The following is a 6,000-nucleotide window of genomic DNA, read 5'->3' on the forward strand; positions in this document are numbered from 1 at the left end:
CAAGGGGGGAAAAAAGACACTAAGTGAGAGCCATTTCACCATTAGAGAGCTCACTGTCAAAGAAAAGAATGAAGTGGGAAAAGGGTAGTAACATGCCCTGTGGCAGTGAGAAAGGCAAGAGAGAACATCAAAGCCTTGCAAATAAGCAACAAACAATGGCCTGATCACAGACTGCTTCATTTGGGCAGAGCTGCCTTTGAAGATGACTGGAATCCAAGGGGCACCAGCCTGCAGAATCCAACCTTGACTTCTGAAGGAGCCCAGGAGCCGCTGCTGGGTGAGGGTTTGTCCAGCCCTGCTCTGCTCCTCCCTAGGCAGAGCCAGCTCCTTTGCACAAGGACACAAAACGAGCTGCCAGCCCATCTCAGGGCCTTGGTTTGCATTGCTGTCACAGGTTCAGGCTGCCTTAGCCATTGAACATCACAAACACCAGTTCTTCCTCACACCAAGGTATTTCACTTTCAGAAGCGACACAGTGATTTCCATGCCCCTGAGGTCCCCACAATTTTGGGGCAAGATTGGGAAGGTCACACATACATGTGTGTGCAGTGACACTGTCCTCCTGCATTTAGCAATACCTTTCCTCTTCATATCTATTGTCCTACTCTTCTGAATAGATCCCAAACCAGGGCATTTACAGCAAAACTTTATCTCCACAAATCTATTTATAACCCTCCTATGAGCTAAATTCCACAGATTTTTTTTTCTTTGCCATTTAAGGACATAAACCAGAAAATGTGCAAACGGGTGGGTTCCACTTTGCTTCACACCCTCCACAGCCACTCTCGAGGGAAAATGCTCTTTATTTGTGTTCTGTACACAAGAGGGTGTGGAAACATGTAATGTTTCCATTGCCTGAAATCCTTCCCTAATATTTTCCCCACTGCAGCTTGGCCTGGCCCCAGGGGTTACAATTTCAACTGCTCTCATCAACATGAGACTGAACAAGCAGATAAGGTCCAGCAGCTTGCTGAGTAGTTTTGCTTCCAAGCTTATGACACTATGGTGGATCTGTAAGCAAAAGCTGCCTTTGTGCATTTTTGGAGCACACATGACAGCTTCACAGGCAGACTGGTCCAGATGCAGCACAAACAATTCCATCTTCAAGCACACAGGAAATGCCCTCTAGACATGACAGCACAGTCACCACTGAGCCTGGTCTGCCTTCACCTCATTCCCTGGGCTTCAGTGGTTTCATACCCTTAATCTAGAAATCTAATACATATCTGTGTGAACACACCAAGGAAAAAAAGTCTAAGATGATCTGGGAAACCAGTCAAAAATAAGGTTTTAGGCAGTGCCTAAACTTGTCATTTTGGTATTGCAAATTCTTTATAAACACTAATGAACTAAGCCCCAGCAGAGCCATGGGCTAAATACAGAAAGGTACAGCTTATCCTTGACTTGGAGATAGAGACACAGACACACAGCCATTAAGTGACTCACCAGGTATTTATGACCACAGGAAAAAATTCAAAGGAGAAATTACTCCAGTGGCTTAAGAGGTTGCTGCTTTTTTCCCCTTTCTTTCACCTGCTTCCTCAGCTATTTGGTCCTGCCCTCGCTGCAAGCCAGCACGACAGTCCCCACAAGCAATTCTTCTGGTTTCAACACTGAAGATTTTCTGATCAGGAGGTGCCCCTATGCTTCATGGACGGAGTTTTCCCCTCTTGAGGGGCAGGAACAAGGAAAGAGACATCAGTTTGTGGTGAGGGTCCAAATGAAAAATGCATGGAAAGGAGCACTTCCTTAAAGCAGGATGTAAAGCACACAGCTAACACACCAGCTGAGTAACAGTGTTACATTCCCTAACCTTTCTGGTTGATCCAATTTGTTTCATGAAACATAGGAGCAAGCTCCCCCGGGGGTGGGAGGGATCCCAAATTAGAGAGTGCTGAGCCTCCTTCCCTGCTGGGCCAGTTGAATGCACAAAAGCATCAGGAAAGAGAAAAAAAATCTATGTTCTATAGTTCAACAGTCCTGTGACCTTGGTGTTTCATCCAGAGAGGTCAGATCTAATATGACCTCCAAATACCTCTGAGTCAAATTTCAGCCTCAGCCAAAGCCTGGACAAGCAGCAGCTACACCTTCCAAGCAGCAGCAGCAGCACCCCAAGAGGAGGTGCCTACACGGAGGGTAGGTGATCTCCTTCCAGTGCATTGCCCCCACATCCATTCCCACCCTTTTGACCCCTCAGCAGCTCTGCACAAAGCCAGCAAACCATCCCCTGCACACACACCTCTCCCAAAGCAGAAAGGCAGCAGCTTCCTCCCTGCAAGCTGCCGGGGGGAGTTGCTAAAAGGAGACAATTTTTAAAGAATGAAAGCTTGTTTGAATGCAGGCTCCCACTCCCTGCACTCACAGGCCTGTGTGCCTCAGGCTTTGTGCACCTGGAGCCCAATCCTGCACACTCCCCATACAGCTCCTCTCAAAGGCAATGAAATGCTCTCAGGACTGCACTTCCCTTCTGCCCTGTTGCCTTTTTTGGTGCTTTCTCCCACACCCAGGAGAGTCCAGACAAGCCCTGCAGATGGACAGTTATGCTCTCTTGGCCCTCTCTTTCCTAGGCATATATGGTTTCCTGTCCCTCTGTGCTCACACACTGGGATCAAATGTTCCAAGTGCACCCTTGGCAGATAAGGGTTAAGAACTCCACTGATCTTTAATACAAAGCAAAACCCAGTCAGCCCACACGAATAGGTCTCATGTAAGCAGCTACTGAGAAATCAGAGTATTTTCCACAGTCCCAGGACATTCATGCCCTATTTGTCCTGCAGGCTCTCACTTTTCTGCAGTGAAAAGATCACCCCCACAGGCAGGGCCGCTCCAAAGGGAAGTGTGAAACAAGGAGGACTTGCAGTGATGCTCCTGATGGAGCCTCCCTGGCATCTTCCTCACACAGAAGCCATGTCCTAGCAGGCAGCCATGAGAAAAGCCTTGCCCTACACCTTTGTGGTCTCCCCACCTGGAATAAGCAGCACTGCTCCCTGATCCTGGATGGGACTGAGCAGATGCTCTGTGCCACATGTGGCCCCCATGAATGAGATCAATAAAAAACCTTCCCATCTAAATGCACTTGAATTTTCCCTCTAATGCCAGCCAGAGGAACTTACACCCTTCCCCACTTTCCTTTCAAATCTTTCAGTGTCATTATTGCATTGTGCATATCAGTGTTGGACAAGAAATAAAAGCACAAGGGAAGTGACCCCTTTCTCTGCTCCATGCCAGAATAATGTTGTGAGTATAGGAAGAAGCAGTTGTAGAAAATCCCTCATTCTCCTAAAGTCCTTACATCACTCACTGTCAAAGTGTATTCAGAGTACAGAGGACCTCTAAGTCCATTAATGATGGTATTGATTTCACCAGGACTAATCCTGTGAATGAAGGCTGTGGAATTGATCCTCTTGTCATTGCAAGTGGCAACAAAGAGGAGTTCTCAGGAAAAACAAATTATTTCAATTGAGTCTCTTGTTCACAGTCATGTCATCTGGTATTTCTTCCCTCCCATCATAACTTAAGAGTCTACATTAACATATGCAGTTTTTTTTAAGATTGCCTATTAAAGCCGTTTCTCCAGGAAAGGCAGACCTATCATTTCTTCAAAAATATTGAGAAAATAAGGTAAAGCAGGGCAGAACTTATCAATTACCTTTACCTCATGACCAATTTAATAAAGCAAATAGCTAAAATCTTTGCTCCATTTGTAATTTATGTTAAGAGTCTGTTCTGTTGATTTTGGTGTGTGTAGTTTTAGGGTCCCATCCTGTTTAAATGGCAGGAGAGAAAGATGAGACTTGCTGCAGATGAGGACTTATTGCTACATTTAATGAGACAGAAAAAGAAGAGGGGCAGAGTCTGGGGGTTCTCCAATGGCAAATCATACAAACACAATCATTCACAGTATGGTATCTAAAATAGACAAATTATAATAAATGCATGGTTCTTACAAAAAATCCCACTCTGCCTCCTTATTTTCTTTGAGCTGCTGCCAAGGAGGGAATGTGTTATTTTCCCAAATTATTCTCCTGTCTGCCTTTTAGCAGGGGAAGCCTTCTCAGGCAGAGTTGTACAAAAACTGCATACTCTGAAAAGAAATTCTCCTCTGAAAACAAGTACTCCATAAAAAAGCCATTTTAAAACAGTTATGTTTTCATTCTTCCAAACAACACTTGACATATGAGACCAATCTGTTCCATCCCTGCAGGTCTGGCCAGAGATTAGCAGCTTGGTCAGTGTCTGCAGCTACCAAGCATTCATCTGCAGCTAACTTCCTCCCTCCCTTCATTTTCCCAGCCTTTTCCCTGAGAAATTCCCTGCTATGCAAGAATATCATGCTATCAGCAGCCAGCCTTGCACAATGCCTTCCAACTGTCCCAACATGTCAAAGGAGCTGGGAAGGGAAGCCTGCTAGCCAGCTCTCCCCAGCAGCACTCTGACAAACACAGAGCCAGACTTCCAAGAGAGCTCCAGTCCCACCCAAGCACATTCTTTAATCCCCCCCTTTTAACAGGAAAGGCAACTTCACAAGAAACATTCTGGCAACGCGCTGCTGAGCATGTTGGAGGCTGAAAACAAAAACTGATGCCATCTATTGTCAACAATCCTCCTGTGAAAGGCTGCCATGAGGGACATCTGCTTCAGTGAGTATCAGATCACTTACATTAAGCAGAGTTTCTCTGTGTCTGTATCAGTTACACCCCAAGACTGCCCTTGCAGTGTGGAAGCCCACGGATTAAGTTGCAAAATTAAAAGCAATTCAGCAGACCTTAACACACTAAGAGGTTTCTCACTGTAATGCCTCCATTAAAAAAATTAAAAATAGGAGGAGGGGAATTAAAAAATAAAGAAAAGAAGGGTTATTAGAACGGGTTACTGCTACTAACGAGCCCAGCAAAGGATGAAGAATGGAGTGGTGGGACCAGCACAGATCCTGCCCTGCACCTCCTTACTGAGGTCCAGCAGGATGAGCAGACATGCATCCCCCCTCCACCCCAGATCTCCCTCAGTTCACCACGAACATCTGGAAAGGGGGGACACACAGAGAAAGAGCAGCAGAGCAGAACCAGCCTCCCACAGCCCGTTCAGAGCCCGGGCTGCTCCGTCTGCAAGGCAAAGCCCAGGCAAACCCGTCCCGCAAGCCCTTCCTTACCTCTGGCTGCAAAGCTCTCAACTCTAGTAGGAAGGAAACGAATAACTGGCTGCTTGGGCAGGAGCACAGCGAGAGAGGCACAGCAGCAGCCTCACACACACACACACACACAGCCCTATTCAATAAAAGTGCAGCTTTTCCTTGGCCCCTCCCAAAAGTCAGTGCTAAGTGAATACATATCCCTTATGTTTACAATTGGCAGGCGGCGGAATGCATTGTCCTCAATTTATTCCGATGGGCAGCCAATGGCTGTGAGCAAGCCAAGGTGGGCTCAGCCTGCCTGCAGAGATGCCTGTCATTCCCCAGGCATGCTCAGGAAGCCACTCATCAGAAAACCAAGACCTAAAAAGCTCCGAAAATTCGTGCGAGCTGCCAAAAGTGTCTTGCTACATGCCCTTTTTTGGTTATCCTTAGCAGGGCCTCTGAAAGTAAATCCTCTGTCAGGAACAATCATAAGAAATGTTAATCTTGGAGAAAGAGGCTGTCTTGTTGGACACAAACGGAGCTTAAAAAAAGGAAATGCTCTGAATGGATAGGGATACAGTAAACATATTTACTTTTTGCACCATTTTTTTTTTTCTTCTAGTTGTTGGTTTTTTTTTAATCGAATAATTTCACCACAGCTAAACTACATTGTATTTTTTTTTAACGAGGACCACATGTAAAAGGCAACAGAAACCCTCTGCTGTGCAGGCTTGATTCTGCAGAGAGAGACACCAGTGGGAAAGGCACATGAAAGATGAGTTGGCAGCCTTCACAGCCTGATTCCATTTCAAACAGTACAATAGAAGTCACAGATAGAATAGCCATGTTCTGAAAAATAACTTTTAAAGAGATTAGAAACTTTGACG

At 45.8% G+C, this 6,000-nt stretch overlaps 1 protein-coding gene across 7 annotated transcripts in view; it reads right to left on the minus strand.

Moving 5' to 3' along the window:
• The window catches only part of CALD1 (caldesmon 1), a 173,426-nt gene extending 168,025 nt beyond the window's left edge, over window positions 1-5,401 (minus strand). For 3 of the 7 annotated variants that reach the window (XR_013182254.1, XM_077178139.1, XM_077178137.1), the window contains exon 1: window positions 5,150-5,401. The gene's annotated coding sequence lies outside the window, so the exon portion shown is untranslated. The remainder of the gene's footprint in view (window positions 1-5,149) is intronic. The other 4 variants (XR_013182255.1, XM_077178141.1, XM_077178143.1 and 1 more) reach the window with 3 other exon arrangements.
• Between the last annotated feature and the right edge of the window lie 599 nt (window positions 5,402-6,000).

Source organism: Agelaius phoeniceus, chromosome 5 (genome assembly GCF_051311805.1).
Source record: "Agelaius phoeniceus isolate bAgePho1 chromosome 5, bAgePho1.hap1, whole genome shotgun sequence".
NCBI classification, from domain to species: Eukaryota; Metazoa; Chordata; class Aves; order Passeriformes; family Icteridae; genus Agelaius; species Agelaius phoeniceus.